This window comes from Grus americana, chromosome 1 (genome assembly GCF_028858705.1).
Source record: "Grus americana isolate bGruAme1 chromosome 1, bGruAme1.mat, whole genome shotgun sequence".
Taxonomy (NCBI): Eukaryota; Metazoa; Chordata; class Aves; order Gruiformes; family Gruidae; genus Grus; species Grus americana.
In genome coordinates this window covers 169975125-169994479 of record NC_072852.1, presented here as the reverse complement: position 1 = coordinate 169994479, position 19355 = coordinate 169975125, and positions in this window count along the sequence as shown.

Here is a 19355-nt window from a genome sequence, read left to right as displayed (position 1 = left end):
GGACCCAAACTAGTCAAAGGGGGTATTCCATGCCATATGGCGTCATGCTCAGCAAATGAATGCAGATAGACAAGAAGGAGCTGTGGCTCCAGGACAGGCTGGGTGTAGGCTGAGTGTGTGGTTGTGTGCAGTTGTTGGTTGTGTCAGCAAATTGCATTGTGTATCACCCACTTTGTATATTCTAAGTACTGTTCTTATTTTCCTCTTCCTTTGCTGTCCCAGTAAACTGTCCTTATCCCAACCCGCGAGTTTTGCCTTTGTCTTCCCATTCTCCTCCCCATCACTCTGGGTGGGAGGGATAAGTGAGTGACCGCGTGGTGCTCAGCTGCTGGCTGGGGCTGAACACAACACTGGTATGGGGCTATGTTTTGGATTTATGCTGAAAACAGTGTTGATAATACAGAGGTAATTTCGCTACTGATGAGCAGTGCTGACACAGAGTCAAGACCTTTTCTGCTTCTCACACCATCTCATCAGTCAGTAGGCTGGAGGTGCACAAGAATTTAGGAGGGGACAGCTGATCCCAACTGACCAAAGGGTTACTCCATACTGTATGATGTCATGCTCAGCAATAAATGTTGGGGAAAGAAGAAGGAAATGGTGGGGGGGACGACACACGTTTGGAGCGATGGCATTCATCTTCCCAAGTAACCGTTAGATGTGATGGAGTGTTGCTTTCCTGGAGATGGTTGAACACCTGCCTGCAGATGGGAAGCAGTGAATGAATTTCTTATCTTGCTTTGCTTGCATGTGTGGCTTTTGCTTTACCTATTAAACTGTCTTTATCTCAACTCATGAGTTTTTTCACTTTTACTCTTCCAATTCTCTCCCCCATCCTGCTGTGGGGGAGTGAGCGAGTGGCTGCATGGTGCTTAGATGCTGGCTGGGGTTAAACCATGACAACAGGTTTCATCTTGATATAATATGGAAATTTTATACAATGAGAACAGTCAATCACTGAAACAACCTCTCCTAAGACATAGTAGAGTCCCCATCCCTGGAGGTTTTTAAGATGCTCTGGGATAGGGTGCTAGATAATCTCATCTAGGCTCCCTTTCCCATGAAAAGTATGGACCGGATGATTTTTGAAGTCCCTTCCAACCTGGACTGTCTATGATTCTAAACAAGTCTTGCAGTCTACAGTGCAGTCACAATATATTTAAAATATACAACACATAAAACCCCCCTGATTTACACTCACTGGAGTAAGGCTAATAATGATTACTATAGTCATGACGTAGAAAGTGAAAAATTTCAACCCGTATTTTAGAAGAAACAATATTATATATACTTTAACACCCAAGAATACAGAGTACTCCTTATTCTGTCTACAGTTAAGAAGGATGGTAAAATATTTTAAGTTAAGTTGGAAGTATTTTTTTTTGTTTTTAAATTGTCTGAAACATGTAACTTGCAAGACTTATTAGAATGTATAAAGATTCAAGAGGCTAGATGAAAGTTTTGAAATGTTGGATAACTTGAAGAGGATGAGTCAGGGGCCAATTTTGTGAATTATTCTAAAGTTATTCTAAAGTTAATCTAAAAAGGATGATCAGGGATAGTAAAGCAACTTCTGGAACTGTATATTGACATCCAGAGCAAAATTAGGGAAAAAACATGGAATGAAGTTGTAAAAATCTATAAAGGTTTACAAATAGTGTTCTTAAAAAAATGTGGCTTTATGGAAATGGGGTCTTGTCAAACAAACTCAATGTAATATCTCGGATGCGGTTAGGTCTCTGTGGGAAATAAGTCAGTATATCTTAACTTGAACACCTCCAGCACCCTGCAGAGTGTACTAGAGCTCTAGACCTGTGACTGAGATGTAAAACAGAATATATGCAGGCTAGCTTACAGAGACTGTTGATGAAATCTCTGTTTGTTCATTGTTATATCTCGAAATGTTTTCACTGCCTGAAGTTGACAACCATGTAAAGTTGGTGACAATATAAAATAACATATGCGTTTGTTGCAGTTTAACCTCAGTAGGCAGCTCAGCCCCCCACAGCCTCTTGCTCATTCTCCAGCAGCGAGATGGGGAAGAGAATCAGAAGGGTAAAAGTGAGAAAACTTGTGTGTTGATAAGAAGACAGCTTAAGAGCAAAAGCAAAAGGTGCACATACAAGCAAAGCAAAATAAGGAATTAATTCACAATTTCCCATCAACAGGCAGGTGTTCAGCCAGGAAAGCAGGACTTCATCACATGTAATGGTTACTTGGCAAGATAAACGTCATCGCTCTGAATTTCCCCCCTCCCTCCTTCTTCACCCAACTATTATTGCTGAGCATGACATCATATGGTATGGAATATCCCTTTGGTCAGTTGGGGTCAGCTGTCCCGGCTGTGTCCCCTCCCAACTCCTTGTGCACCCCCAGCCTGCTGGCTGGTGGGGTGGTGTGAGAAGCAGAAGAGGCCTTGGCTCTGTGCAAGCACTGCTCAGCAATAATGGAAATATCTCTGTATTATCAACACTGTTTTCAGCAGGAATCCAAATAATAACACCATACAAGCTACTATGAAAAAAATTAACTCTATCCCAGCCTAAAGAAGTACAGTGTTCTTTCCTAGTTTTTTAGTATCCTACATCATATAAATTTTTAATATGGAGAATTATTTTGCATGATAATTTCATTAACAGCAACATATTATTACAATGTTAGAGAAATCAAAACATCTGTGATAGCAATATAGTGATAAAGCAGGTAACAACAACTCTGTCCCATCTTCACTGTGGATCTATTCTGAGACAGAAAATCTTTATCACATAAGATTTTTTTTTAAATTTCTTTGTTTTCAGCTACTGACTTCCAGATATAAGAACTGACATCTTCTAGAAGTTAAAACTTCTGCTAACATAGAACTAATGAAAACAGAAATGACATACTAAAATATTCAGCAGAACTGACTAGTTCATAAAAAGAAATAGTTTTTTAGTAGATAAGGTAAAATAATGATTTAATTTATTCCCTGTCATGTTCTTTACAAGCCACATGACACTTATAACACTAAGATAAAAGTGATTTCACCAGCAACATATATTGAGGATACCATCCACTGAATTTTATTCCTGAAATGAGGTTCAACAGTGGCTATATTATACATTGTCATGGTATGGAGCTATTATTAGTCTCCTGGAAAATAAGGAAATCCTTCTGATATCTCATAAGGGAAATTAAATCAATCTATGTAAGCAATGCATTTTGTTTTAACATCTCTTACACTAAAGCTAGGTCGCTCTTGTAACAGAAGTCCTCACTGATAATAATGGCTACTCAGTTCTGCAAAGCTTTTTCCTTATGAGTATTTTTCTTATGTTCTCTTGAATATATTATTATATTGAGAAATAATGAGTTTCAGCTGTTATGATGTGTTCATTTGCCATCTAGGTTGTCCTTCTGATGCTGCTTATTGGAGTATAAATTTATGCTAAATAAAATAATGTGACAGATATATGATTTTTTTTGTCCCCAAATGTAGGTTAAAACTTTATCCAGAATATATTTTCTGTATTATCTTACTGTTTCATTTGTAATTGAGCTTTTGTTCTAGACCTCTTTTTAACAAACATGCAATTAATTTGGACTAATGTTTCATATATTGTTAGTATTCAAACTGTTATCTTGGAGTTAAAACTTATCTCCTGATAAACATTAATATAACAGTATTTACAGTAAGCTAGCCATGAAAGACAATGTCACTAAACAGCCTCCGTGTCAGCATGAGTTCCATAGTCTGAGGTCATGGAATCACAACCCCCCTTTCCTACAATGTAAAAATAAACTCAACCTACTTCTAAAGTTGGTTCATTTTGGACTAGATGATTCAGCTCCTGATTTTTCCTTAGCTGCACATACTAATTAATCTCTTCACAGAAAGGGAGTAATTTGCCTTCTGAAGTTTCCACCGGGCAAGTAGAACTCAGGTTTACTCACTGTTATCCAAACACTCCCTTTTAAAGCAAAGTAATACATATTGTATTACCAAAGACAGACAGACAGACAGACAGACACACACACACACAGAGAAATAAATAAATAAATAAAATCCCCCAAACCCATCAACTGACCTCCTCCCCAGGATTTCAGAGACTCCTAAATATTTTGTTGAATGTCTGCCATAAATTCAAGAAAGAAATTATGAAAATCTGTTCTTAATCTACAACCTAGTGGAAGGCATTGGAACCTAGGTTTCCTGTTTCTTGGTTTGTGCTCTTAAAATACCGACAAAGAGGTAAAAAATATCACTAGTATCACCACATATGCCTTTAAGTGAGAGGATCTAAAAGAGACAGTAAAAAGTCTGTAATGAAAGGACAGTTTTGGTTCTCAGGATCAAAAGACATAGCTCAGTCAGAGACTGAGGAAAACATATTCAACTTCCGATAGAAATCAATAGAAAGTGAGCACTTAAACAGTTAGGGGTATAAAACCTTTATTAAATTTGGGCCTGAAAATATACATCCCAACAGGTAACTGGAAGCTAGGAGCTTTAGGATCTGTTTCCCAAAGCTAATTTCCTTTACTGAATCTAGTAAAGGGGGAACTGATCTTGTAAATGTTGTTTTCCAACACATAAATAAAATCTATTCTGCAGATACTTTTTCATGATTAATGCACTGAGAACACAGTCAACAGCTGAAACACTGATCCTTCAATGGTTTGGTCTCCATATAGTGATACATGAATGTCTAATGAGCAAACATGTCATGTTTTACTAACCTTTATCTGGTAAATGCACATAAAAGTCAGTGACTAATTTTCATGTCATAGGTATCAAAGGAAAACTTTGTGAAAAATATGTTTGTGAGTTTTAAGAATATGGTATTAGTTAAATCTGTGTTTGATTTACTGAGGAACTTTTTATCAACATAAACACTAATTCATTCTTTTGGCAAAGTAGAATGTTATTAAAATGTTTCAAATTTTCCCCAGTGCATTTCCTCCATATTTGTAAAATTCAGAGAATGGGGAGAAAAAAAATTGAACATTAAATCACAAATGAGTTCACAGAACAATTGCTACCTTGCAGTATTTGGAACAGGCAGATGTATGAAAATCTTGCATAGGTTTGACAATGAAATATACCTTCCACTCAAGCTGAAAATCATTAAGACTCATATAATGTTTCCTTTTGTGCTTATTACAGTTATGAGCTTTCCACCCTTTTACTCCAGTTCAAATTCCTAGAGTTTTTTGGCATGGTATAAATAATCAGAATACAGAAAATAAACTCATAATAAATTCATAACAAAATAACTGTTTTAACATTATCAGCATCTTTTGAATGTTTGCATTCAGCTTGCTTAAAAATTCCAGAGTGAGTCCTCAGTAGAATATCTGTGCACCCAGTGATTTATAGACATATATGTAGGTAACACGGACACTGAGTAAGTGTTAAAGTAGATAGCTAAGGTAAAAATCTTTGACAGATAGGCAGAGTAAAGCAATCTTGTATCATGAACCTCATGAACCATTTTTAATGACTACTCAATACTGAGTACCAGTTTATTCAGCATTTAATTCAGTGTGATTAATTACTTAACCAGTGTTTCAGTAATTACTTGATTAGGAAGAATTAGTCTAATGCACTCTTCTTTTTCTTCTTTGTTTCCTTTTCCTTTTTTTTTTCTTTCCAGAAAACAATATGCTGTAATATAATGGTTATCGTATCATTACAAGGCATAATAAAAGTATATCTTCTTGAAGGTTTGAAATATATGCTCCCTTATCTTTCTTTTTCTCCTGAATATTCATAACAAAAATTAGTTTGTATACTACCTAGCTTTTGGCATTTAAAAAATTAGATTAATCTTAGTTGCTTAACCGTCGGTGTTTAGTGCAATTTAAGATGCTTAGGATGTTTGAGACCTGTGTGTAAGGCTGGAAGATACAACACAGGACCCACAGCTACACAGGGTCAGCTCGCATTTCAGCCAGCAGCTGAATGTCAGATAAGAATCCTCATACCACAAAAGGTATGGTTATACAATTGATATGAACCCTTGGATTCACACATTTCACTTCCAAATTGTGAATAAATTTAGCTATCTAAGTATATGTATCCACTTGGTAACTAGCCATTTAATCTCCCATTACAGTCAATGGAGATCTAGTTAATAATTCCCATAATACCCTGGAGCAATGACTTTCCTTCTTAAATATTCAAGTGGTATCAATAGCTTCCTCGAGGCAAGCCAGTGCATGGGAAGGAGACATTAAGTTGCAAGTTGGACAATTGTTCCACTGAGATCCTGAAACAACTGTAGAGACAAGTTACTGTTAATTAGAATCTATTGCTTTGTTTTTCCCTCTCTCAAACTGTTTTCAGTTCCCATTACCAGGGAATTAAATGCTTTCTTCTCAGAATAAATATTGTTTTCACTTTGATATTCTCCAGTATTTAAAGTAAGCACAGTTTATCTGATAACTTGGTCATTGCAAGGATTTTCTGGATGAGGTTTGAGAATTGGAAGAATATGTTACTAAACTACAGGTCAGAATGGGGTTTGTTGTCACCAAGTGTCACGACTGAAACGAGTCCTCTGCTTCTCTGTTCCCATGTCCAGCTATTGAGTAGAGTTTTGTATTCCCATATGTTCTCTGGAAGATGGCTGATGGACAGCTCACATCTTCATACTTTGTATAGTACTTTGTACTAAGTTCTTTATTATATTCTACTTAAACTAATCATTGTACCAAGTTAAATTTGATACAGAACAAGGAACAAGCACAGATTTTATCTTTTTGGTTATAACATGACACCCTGGCAAACAACATGGTTAATTTTCTGCTATGTAATAATTATCATTCTCTAAAATTGAACTCAAGTTCCTAACTTGCAGGTGATCAAATATTTTTATTTAAAGTTTCATGCATCCTTAGCTAGCAACCTTATTTTACTGTAAGAACTAGAATTTAAATAGCTTAAGTCATTTGGCTAGGTTATATTGAAAGCCTAGGATGGAAAAGGAAGAGATATCTATGCCATGATGATCAGCCATACCTGTAAAACTATTTTTTATGGATGATACATGGCAGTTTAGCAGATAAAATCAGAGACAACCTTCTCCAACTGTACATTTTCTGCATTAAAAAAAAAAAAAAGAGCAAGCAGCAGAAACATTAATCATGCACTGTCTTTTTCATATTCCCATCACTTTCACGTAAGATGAATGTGATGCTTCAACTGTATGAATCTGTAATCTCTGCTTTTCTGCTGATTTCAGCTTGTCAAATAAATGCTTGCTTTCATAGTAACTTTGAGAGGAGACAGAGAGCAAGGAAGTTTTAAAAGCATTTCACACATCTGTAGATGATGTTGTTTTCATGTAGAACATAGAAAGTACATGTGGCTGTGCTTGATTTTTGTTTGTCTTTGATTTCTAGGATGTCAGGTAGAAGAAAAATTCCTGAAGTGCGATTCCTGTGACCACGTTTATAGGAATCACCCTCCTGGTGAGTAGGTTGACATGAGATTACAGTCAAGGCTGTGCTTCCCATGATCCATCTGTTTTTCTCTCCATCATCAGCATAAACAAGGCCACTTTCATGTTCTCTCCTCCCACCTCTTTCTATGTGCCACAAATCAAAAAGAAGAAAGGTGCTTCACCTAGGCAGTGCTAATGTTCTTGCCATCTTTCCTAGTATCTTCAATCTAAGTAGCCTAGAGCTGTGCTGATATTGGACTTTTCCATGCATTACAGTATTTCCATTTGAATGTTATATAGAGTAATATAGAGGTATATATATAGAGGGGCTATATATATTTGGCCGTGAGTTTGATCAAGTATCAGATATAAACCAACAACAAAATAAATATTTATCTTTACCTCTTTTATTATGCCTGACTGATATATCTCTGTACAGCCTACAGCACAATGAAAAGTTAATGTGTCATTTACCTCACAGCACTGAATCTTCGCAAGGCCAACAAATCACAGTACTGCCACACAGCTGCCATTTTTGACATACTGATGATGTATGCGCTCAAAGGTATGAAATTCTTGAGTTGCTACAAGCTATTAGTGAACCAGTGATGCTTCAATTTCATTCCTGATTATTAATTTGCCAAGCAATTCCATGATATTCAACAAAAATATTTTCTTTTTAATGTAAACAAATTATATAAAATTATTGAACAAATCTTTCCACAATGTAATATGCTCTTGGCTTTAATATTTAAGATAAGGTTTCACTGACAGAAAATGTTAATGAAATAAGAATGTGACACTGCAACTTGCTTACTATTTCTCTGAAGATATGAATGAGATATGTCTCGTGTCACACCATACTGGATGACAGTAATAATAATAGCAACAACAGTAACAATAACAACAATGATAATATCACTCAAAATACCTAAAATGTTACTTAGATGTAAAATATAAAAATGATTAAAATAGAAGATATCCACAGATTATAACTATTGCTTTAACAATGCAACTAATGAAAAATCATAGAATCATAGAATCATAGAATGGTTTGAGTTGGAAGGGACCTTAAAGATCATCTAGTTCCAATCCCCCTGCCATGGGCAGGGACACCCTCCACTAGACCACGTTGCCCAAAGATCCATCCAACCTGGCCTTGAACACTTCCAGGGAGGGGGCATCCACAACCTCTCTGGGCAACCTGTTCCACTACCTCACCACCCTCACAGTAAAGAATCTCTTCCTAATATCTAATCTAAATCGGCCCTCTTCCAGTTTAAACCCATTACCCCTTGTCCTGTCACTACACTCCCTCATAAACAGTCCCTCTCCAGCTTTCCTGTAGGCCCCTTCAGGTACTGGAAGGCCGCAATTAGGTCTCCCCGGAGCCTTCTCTTCTCCAGGCTGAACAACCCCAACTCTCTCAGCCTGTCCTCATAGGAGAGGTGCTCCAGCCCTCTGATCATCCTCGTGGCCCTCCAACAGCTCCATGTCTCTCCTGTACTGGGGTCCCCAGAGCTGGACGCAGTACTCCAGGTGGGGTCTCACAAGAGCGGAGTAGAGGGGCAGGATCACCTCCCTCGACCTGCTGGTCACACCTCTTTTGATACAGCCCAGGACACAGTTGGCTTTCTGGGCTGCAAGCGCACACTGCCGGCTCATGTTGAGCTTCTCATCAATCAATACCCCCAAGTCCTTCTCCTCGGGGCTGCTTTCAATCCATTCCTCGCCCAGCCTATAGTTGTGCTTGGGATTGCCCTGACCCACGTGCAGGACCTTGCACTTGGCCTTGTTGAATTTCATGCAGTTCGCACAGGCCCACCTCTCCAGCCTCTCAAGATCCCTCTGGATGGCATCCCTTCTTTCCAGTGTGCCAACTGCACCACACAGCTTGATATCATCAGCAAACTTGCTGAGGGTGCACTTGATCCATGTCACCGACAAAGATGTTGAACAGTGCCGGTCCCAGTACCGACCCCTGAGGAACACCACTTGTCACTGATGTCCACTTGGACATTGAGCCGTTGACCACAACTCTTTGAGTGCGACCATCCAGCCAATTCCTTACCCACTGAGTGGTCCATCCATCGAATCCATGTCTCTCCAATTTATAGACAAGGATGTTGCATGGGACAGTGTCAAATGCTTTGCACAAGTCAAGGTATATGAAGTCAGTTTCTCTTCCCTTATCTAGCAATGCTGTAACCCCGTTGTAGAAGGTTACCAGTTTTGTCAGGCATGATTTGCCTTCAGTGAAGCCGTGTCTGCTGTCGCCAGTTACCTCCTTATTCTTCATGTGCCTTATGGAAAATGGGATGTGTCCTGGTGTAAAAACATTCACTTGTCTTTTTCTGCCGTCCCCCTCTCTGCCCTTCTCTTTTCTCAATTCCAGTTCTTAAATGATAAGACCATACATCAACTTCATGGTCCCTGAAACTAGTTTCTCTTTGTTTTGGGGTTTTTTATGGTCAAAAACCCATGCAAATTATCATTTAGGCTCAGTTAGGTCCACCACACTAGGGCGTCTTGTGCCATTTGAGCTGCTGCTAAACTGTAATGGGTCCATCAATTATATAGAACTGGAGGGAGACTGGAGTGATGATATTCTGTGTAGTATCTCTCAATTGCATATGAATATATCAGATATTCTTGATTATCTTCAATTACAAGAGATGCCTACATCTAGGCAACTGATTCCTACCACATCCTGCAAAATCAGGAACTGAATCTCAATCTTGAAGCCAGAACAACATGACTATCACAACTGATGTTTGGTAACTTCTTAAGTCATAGCAATCCAGACATCCCAAACATTGGGGTTACAGGAAGTATGAGAACAGAAAGGTCATTTATCATTCACAAGAGGAATGGGGCATAAAGTACAGTATAGAAACCATTTTAGGAGACTAGCATAACAAACACAAAAAAGAACATATACATAATACATGTGCTCAGGCCTGTCAAAAGCATGAACTGCTGTGTATTGTTGTGTTTTTTTTTTTTTCTTCTGATGTGTAGTGTTTCTATATCTGTTTCATATATGGTGAAAACAGATTGTATAACAAGAAGGTACGACAAACAGTCACAACCAGTCCAGGAATGAAAACAGAAGAGCAGAGAAAGATTTGTTTCAGTTTACCCTGGGTAAGGACACCTCAGCTGATGGATGCTATTACTTAAATGTCAGCACATAACCCTCCCCTCCGGTAGAGTAGGAAGCCTACTTTTTATTCACTACTCACTACATTTCTCTGCTGCAGAAACAGCAGTCATACATAAAACATTATGAATGACAACATAATTAGGTTAAATAAATTAGAATTCTAAAACTCAGTGTAAGTTGTGTTTCTGCTTCAGCCTTCCCACAAGACAAGTTAATTGATGCCATAATACAGAGTTAAAGTAAACTTGGCTGAAAAACTAGCATCAGTGTTGCAAGCATTAAGTTTCTCAGTGTAAGACATTTTGTCCATCTGCATATTATACTTTGTTCTTTTACCTCTTCCAGTGGTTCAGTTTCCATTTTAAGAGTCCAGATATTTGCATTCAGAAGTCCAGTGGCTCCCTTGCCAACGCTGTACACAGCAGTGACATCCCTTTCCTTCTCACTCTGCCTCTATATACATGTGCAGGTATTACAATAGACTTTCCGACTACAGCATTGCACTGGCAGCACTGCTTCACAGTGCTCCTTAAAAATCTTCCATAAAGCCAGTATGGACTGTGTCTTCAAATGGAAATATATTAACTTGCATATGACTACATTAATATATGTTTTTCTCGAATACTTAAGAATATCAAACTATCCTGTGGATTCCTTCTCTTTCAATAGTATTTGCTTTCCCTAATTTTTTCTCTTATTGTCCACATTTTTTGTTATTAGAAACTTAATGTTTATTTGCAGACAATTAAAAAAAGCTGAACCTGTGGACCTTTGTGCCAGTCTCTGTGATACCCACTGGAAACTCATGTCTGATGAAAAATCCTTGGTAACAACTTTTCTAAATTTTCTGTTCTCTCATTAAGAAAAAGGTCAAATTATTTCATCTGTCTTTGCCTATTTTTCTTTCCCACATTTGTCTTGTCTATATAGACTACATCACAAAAGATTGCTCAGTAGTATTTGTCCAAAAATCAGAACAATCTGTGGTCAAAAGTACTTATATTAGCCACAGTACTGAAACACTCTGAAGAGTCCGTCTCAGAATAAGTGTAAAAACCATGGTGCTTAAAGACAATCAACTAAAAACTTCACCCAGTGGCAAAAGTGCAGTGCTGACAAGAGTCTTTCATTTCTAGAGCTTCATTGACTGTTGACAGTGAAGTTGCATCATCGGTAAGGAAATTATGGCACATCAAGAGAGTAATGCTTGTAAATAGTCCTTATCAGGGAAAAAGTAATATAGATGGATTTGAGGCCCCTTGTTTTCCACTTTTGGCAAAATAATGTGTTTCTATTCCTCACATGTAGTGTCTAACTCATATATGTAGCAATAAAAATGCAATATAGAAATTAATATTATACAGTAATATTTTGTGTAAATTGTTCTTTATTATTCTCTTTCTGTATATTTTAGACCTTTCTAATCTTTCCTGAACTGACTGACATTTCACTGGAGAGAACATTTTGAATATATTTGCATATTCTGGATCAAATAATGCACTGGTTTAATGTAAAGAATTAGATTAATTTGCCCCTACATGTATAACTATGCTACAATTTAAGGTGATATTAGTTTATTATTAAATGGGTAATTACCATTGATAAACATAATATGAGAATTGTGTTAATCACAGTTAAATATCATAAAATGTTTTAATCTTATAAAATATAGCAATTCTTTTCTTTCTACAGTCCTGACAATTTTAGAAATCTAGGTTATTGGAATTATTGCAGATTCTTTCCTTATATTGTGACTTAACTGAAAGGCATTTATTCTTTAAATGTTTCAGTCAAAATGTTTCTGAAATCAGGACATAAAGGATCACTGGAGGGGGAAAAAAAAAAAGGAATCATATAGAATTTATTGTCATTAACATTATGAACTAATGAAGTTTTAAAATTAGATTAGACTGTTAAAATTTACATATCCATAGTGTTTATTAAATAGCTAGTGTTATTCTGAATAATCTGTCTTGGCTTTTTTACTCTTTCATTCTAAAATACTCTTAAACTATTATTACACAAATATTTATTTTGCCATTGGCACTACTGAGGTCTGTTTCTTTTAATATAGTAGCAGACAAAAAAGGTATCTTGGCAAACTACAAAGGCTAACATATGGTTGATATGTACAGTCCAGTCCAGTTGACATGTTCATTTTTTAAAAGTTCAGAAATGATTATGCAAACTTCCCATCTACTACCACTGCACACTATCTTATTTATTCCAGTAAAACAGAAAAATAAAACTGCTGAGATTTCTAGAACAGACAACAGACTTGGTGCCATGTCAGCAGCACACTGTATAGAAATGCTGGAGAAAATATCTGAAAGTACTCTGTGACCTACAAACAGCCATTGAAAGAGTTTTTGTTAGAATAGTTTGAATTTAGTGCAGCTTTGCCTGTAGAAGTATGTAGTTTAAAATTATGTTGTTTTCTGTCTCAAATGCAGGCTTTCATCTGATGAGACTTTTTTTCACCTCTTTTTTTTTTTTCTTAATTGTTTTTTACTTACATGATGAGGTTAAAAATTGAATAGTTTTGAATAACTACTAGGAAAAAAATAGTCTGACTGGTAATTAATCAGAAAATTATTCCAGTGTATTTTTAAAGTATTCTTAAATTAAAAAAAAAGGCAAAAGTAATTTTTTCTTTAAACTTCTATTGATGAAAAAGAAGTAAAAATCACAACAATTTATTCATCATATGGCTTTTTTCAGTGAGTATTGATAAAGATCCCCAGGAAAATGATGAACCTCTCCAATCAGAAAATAGATTAAAGCATAATAAGATTTTTAAGGATTTAAAATTTTAGCCAAAGACCACTGATTTATACCATTCATAGGAATCAGAGTATCATAGAGAAGAAATGAATTGATTGAGAACACAAATGAAAGAATAAATTTAATAATAGTCTGTGCATGCAAATGTCACTGAAAGACAGGCTAGAAAAAATTTCATATAAAAAGAAGCATCCCTATGTAGAACAAGCAAAGACAAGACAGACAGAAGAGACAGCAGAATGACTGTAAACTGCCTAAATCCCTATCTCCAATAAGGGAAATTCCATTCTCATATGTATCAGAAGAGATTTATTAATTGAATTAGGAATGTTTCAGTCACAGTATAAAAGACACCAGCTAGCAATCATATGGAACATAATTTATAATTTTGTACATTTTTGTGGTCAAGAAACATGAATCCAGAGCGAAACAAGTACAGACAAGAATGAGTCGAGTGATGAGAGGAGTGGAGAGCTCTTTTTTTTACAACAGGAGACTACAGGAGCCTTTCTTGTTTAGTCTAGTAAAACAAAATCTGAATGGAAAACAAAATCTGAATGTAATATGACAGCTTTCTATAAATATCTCAGGGACACAAACATCAGAAAAGGTAGAGAGATGTGTAAATTAAAGAAAATGTTAGCATGATAAAGAACATATACGAACTGGTCTTGAATAAATTTAGAAAAAATATTATTGGAGATAGGAACACAATCTATCTGATGGTGGGGGATTGGGCTGTGTAACTGCAAAATTTCCTTGTGATAAAACAAAGATCCTAAATAGTAGTGAACTCATAAATATGAAGATTGGAGAGGATTTAAGAAGTTAAGATTCATAGAACGATACAGAAAACAAACCAACCATCTAGAAACTAGCCTGCTCGGTAAACGAGCCATAAAGGCTATAACTTCTGGGACAACTACTACTGCATACAAGGCCTTCTGCAGCTGTTTAAATTCATAGAAGTATCCTATCTGCTGCTGCACGTCATGCTATAGAAGGTTTGCTGTCGTTCCTGAAGCCAGGCCATAATACATGAGCTCTTAAGCTGAAAAGAGCAAGAAGAAGGTAACAATCCTCTAGATTGTGCTTGGAAAAGTCGGAAGGGAAGGGGAGTACTGAAGTTTAAATACCCTGCTTATATGTTAGTTCTTTTCTGAATCTAATGCCTCCCTAATGTAAAATACATGAACAGCAGTCCCTGGCTGACAAATGACTGCAACTTATAAATCAGTATAAATATAAGAGCCTTGAGACCTTCAGTTATCTTTTCATCCTTAATATTTTTTTTCAAGTGCAATTCGGAGCAATCTGAATATCTGAGCTTGCATCTGTCTTCAGAATTTTGTAAGATGACTGCCAAAAATGAAGAGGGTATAATATTTTGAAATGTTCTTCAGTTTCTTTAGAGAAGCTTTTTTCCCTTTAAACATTGGTAAATCACTAACAGTTAAAATTCTCATTGACAATATAAACTCTAGATGAAAATTTGCAAATCAAGTTCTCAGATAAAAAAATAATCCATACTTTTTTGTTGCCACCAAGTCTATATCACCTGTGCCTTTGTATTTAAAATGTAACAAACAAATTATCTTGTTATCCATGTCAGAATTATTCCCTGAGGACCCTCTGTGTTGCCTGCATTTGTAAACCAGTATTAAAACTTTTCATTAGTGACACATCTGTTTAAGACTGTTTAGCTGGTTTATTTTCTATAAAAATGTCACGTGGTGCTTGTTGTTTGGCACCTTCTCCTCATGTTCAATTTTGTGTTGTCCACTGAATTCTGTTTAGCCTGGTAGAGCTTGCCATCCTTGGTCTCTTACAAGATATTTCTTCTATTAGTTCTACTACATCTAAAAGCTTAAATTTCTCAATTACATTGTTTACAGTAAGAAAAAAAGTTTCATATGTCATTTTGGATGAAAGAACAACCTTTTTATTTTGATGCCAGAAGTTTGATGGTATGCTCCTGCTACCTAGTCCTACTCAGGACTAAAACTTACAAAAAATAAAGACAGTATCTTCATTTTTATGTTATAACTAGAGGGAGAAAAGAAAAAAACAGAGGAGTACGTCTGACTGAGTGTTTTTGTTATTTTTTTTGTGTGTGTCTGAGCAAACTACATAGTTTGCCATTGATTTCCATCATATTCTTCCTATAGCATAACTATTTGAGTTAAATATTTTGTGGCTTTGCTGTGGGGTTATTTTTTTATGAATTTGGTTAAGTAAACAGCCATATATTCCAAAAAGTCCCCTTTTTTATTCTATGGTTGATAAGAAAACTCTGTCACTGTATACTTTCTTTTTACTCCACTTACAATGTACTATATAATTTAGTCTATTATTTAAGAGACTTTCATTAATAATTAGACTGCTGTTGCTTAGAAACTTGTAATTTTCTTTAAACAGCACAAGAGAAGCAAAGTATATGGTTATTCATCTATTCTCAGAATGTATTTTTGTTTAAAAAAATTAAAAAAGGGACATCTGGAAAATATTTGACATTTGATCATCTAGGAGGAGAGCCTTGCTAAGAAACCAAGACAGGAAAGCTACACAAAAAGGGAAATCTTACTGAACAGAAGTAAATTGAGTGGTAAACCAAGGAAAGATAAAAACAAGCACATACAATGAAATGGAAACATCACAGTACTTTGTTGTTAAATGCATTCAATGAGAAATGAGCAACTGATCTTAGAAGTTCTAATAAATCACCTCCTTATATTAAAGACTTTGCTTCTAGTAGGAAAATACGAACTTCTCAAAACATTAACATAATCACTTGTGACTGAAAGTTATGAGAATTCCCTACTGTTTTGACCTTATTTCTGTCCTCACTGCTTGAATACATGTAATTTGTCCTCACTGCCTGAATACATGTAATTACTGCATGCCAGCAGGTTAACAGTAATAGGCTTTTAGTTAGAGAAAGGTGAACCTAAGAGCCCTAAGACTAATCATTATGGCAAAATCTGAAAGTTAATGGTTTGGGTTTTTTTTTTTGTCATTGTATGGAAACACATATTCCTGAGAAAAGAATATTCACTGAAGAGAAATGAGGCATATTCAAATCCTCCATGAAAAAGAGACAAGATAAAACATAAGTGCAAGAGAGGATCAGCCAAGTTTCAATTTCTAAATCCCAACATTTCTAAATTGCATTCTGTCTGCAGTTTATACAGGACAGTGAAATTTATTGGGGGAAAAAAAAAAAAAAAGATTCCATAACTGACTGATCACAGGGAAATTAGCTTCCCAGGAAGAGGAACTCACACTTGGGAGATTAACCACCAGCAACTGCACACGGAAATCTACACAAGTTCTTATATTTCGCTCCAACTTATTTAAAGTACAGAAAGGTACTACCCTGGACATAAGAAATGCAATGATTCACTTAACAAGATCACAGAGTTCCAACATCTACCAACTTCACTTGTATAGGTAAGTATGAGAGAAAAATTATACCACCAAATGATGTGATTACAAAACACATTATGCTGGGGGGCACGGAGGGAAGGACAGTTTTACTTTCAGCTACATTACCAGAGGTCAGTAGTAGCTTTTGGCTTAATAGCCCTACAGCTGTGACAGATAAAAGGTAACATAACCATGAACACAATGTATTCCACACATTTATGGCTTTATGTTATTTGAATCTTATTTTATAGATATAGATTCAGATCATTATTCAAATTCAATTCATTTCACTGAAGATCAAAATTGCATTTGCAGCGATTACTTTTCACAATTGTGCTTGCACACTTACAAAGCTTTAAAGAAAAAAACAAACCTTGAATATTTATTCAGTATAGAAATGAAAAACTGAATAGAAAGGCAACTTTTATGTCAATCTTTAAAAGAGTTGACAAAAAATATTGTGTCTTTTCAGGGTGTTCCACTCAGTTCATGTCATGAGCATAAGAAAGCTATAAAGAGAAATAGTTACAGAATATAAGGATTTAGGTAATTTTTGTTAAGTTTAAAAGAATAATGACTCAAAAGTTGCTGTCGAATGGACTAGAAATTCTAAGGAACAAAACAGAGTGCTAAATATTGCTATTAAAATAACTGAATGGTTGACAAATATGTAGTATGTGTTTTGGCATTTTTCAAAATGAAATTCATTTCACTGTGGTGCTCCTGGGTGTTGTAGATTTTCAAAGAAATAAAAGATTAGTTTTTACATGCTAATGTACTGGAGAATTGTTTGTCTTGACTTCTGGGAGCATTTAGTACTTTGTGGTAGATATTGTTATGTCTTTGCTTTAGTTACTTTTATTGTCGTTCAGAAAAAAGCTGAATTATAAAGGCTATTATACTTTGACTGAGAAGAGAGGATTATTACTTTGCTTTAGAACACCGTGTTGAACTAAATTCTCCAAGTACTGCCCTCAAAATTATTTTGCCAGGAACTTAAAGAGAAGGAACAAAATGTTCAGCTTTAAATCCTTTGCAAGACTTGAGAGCTCCTGCTTCTTGAGAAACCTACTTCTTGAGGGATTTCTGCTATTATATTTATGCTGTATCTTATGGGAAAGGGCAGTCACTCAGTGGACACACTGATACACATTTAAGGTAGAAGAGGCTAGCAATCGTCTTTTTTAGCTCCCAAACTCTTACTTTTAAACTCTACAAAGTCCTACTGACTTCATATTAGGCTGAACTATATACTAATTTTTTATATCCTTGTGTTGGGTTTGCGTGGCAAGGTTTTGGTAGCGGGGGGGCTACAGGGGTGGCTTCTGTGAGAAGCTGCTAGAAGCTTCCCCTGTGTCTGACAGAGCCAATGCCAGCCGGCTCCAAGACGGACCTGCCGCTGGCCAAGGCCAAGCCAATCAGCGCCTCTGTGATAACATATTTAAGAAGGAAAAAAGTTACACAGCGCTTTTGCAGCCAGAGAGAGGAGTGAGAAGATGTAAGAAACTCTGCAGACACCAAGGTCAGTGCAGAAGGAGGGGCAGGAGGTGCTCCAGGTGCCGGAGCAGAGATCCCCCTGCAGCCCATGGTGAAGACCATGGTGAAGCAGGCTGTCCCCCTGCAGCCCATGGAGGAAGGATGAGGGGGTGTAGAGATTCCTCCTGCAGCCCGTGGAGGACCCCACGCCAGAGCAGGTGGAGGCACCTGAAGGAGGCTGTGACCCCATGGGAAGCCCACGCTGGAGCAAGTTCCTGGCAGGACCTGTGGACCCGTGAAGAGGGGAGCCCACGCCAGGGCAGGTTTGCTGGCAGGACTTGTGACCTCGTGAGGGACCCCATGCTGGAGCAGTTTGCTCCTGAAGGTCTGCACCCCGTGGGAGAGACCCATGTTGGAGAAGTTCGTAATGGACTGTAGCCCGTGGGAGAGACTCCATGTTGGAGCAGGGGAACAATGAGAGGAGTCCTCCCCCTGAGGATGAAGAAGCGGCAGAAACAGCGTGTGATGAACTGACCGCAACCCCCATTCCCCGTCCCTGTGTGCCGCTGAGGGGGGTGGAGGTTGAAGCCAGGAGTGAAGTTGAGCCCGGGAAGATGGGAGGTGTGGGGGGAGGTGTTTTAAGAGTTGATTTTATTTTCTCATTCCTCTACTCTGTTTTGCTTAGTAATAAATTAGATGAATCTCCTCTCTACATTCAGTCTGTTTTGCTCGTGATGATAATTAGTGAGTGATGTCTCCCTGTCCTTATCTTGACCCATAAGCTTTTCATTATACTTCTCCCCATCCCGCTGGGGGAGGGGTGAGTGAGCGGCCGTGTGGCATTCAGCTGCCGGCTGGGCCTAAACCACGACAATCCTGCAAAGAAATACAGTTTTATTTAGTATATCAGAGTTCCTTTTGTCTATGTGTTATCCTGTTTTCCCCCCAGCACCTAGATCAGACACCAGAGGAAAGCTGGAGGATGTACAGTTAACTTAGCTGCAGATTTAGTAGTCAAATACAAACAGCCATTCTGAAACAGAACCTAAAGGTTAGAAAATACCAGTGTAAAAGTA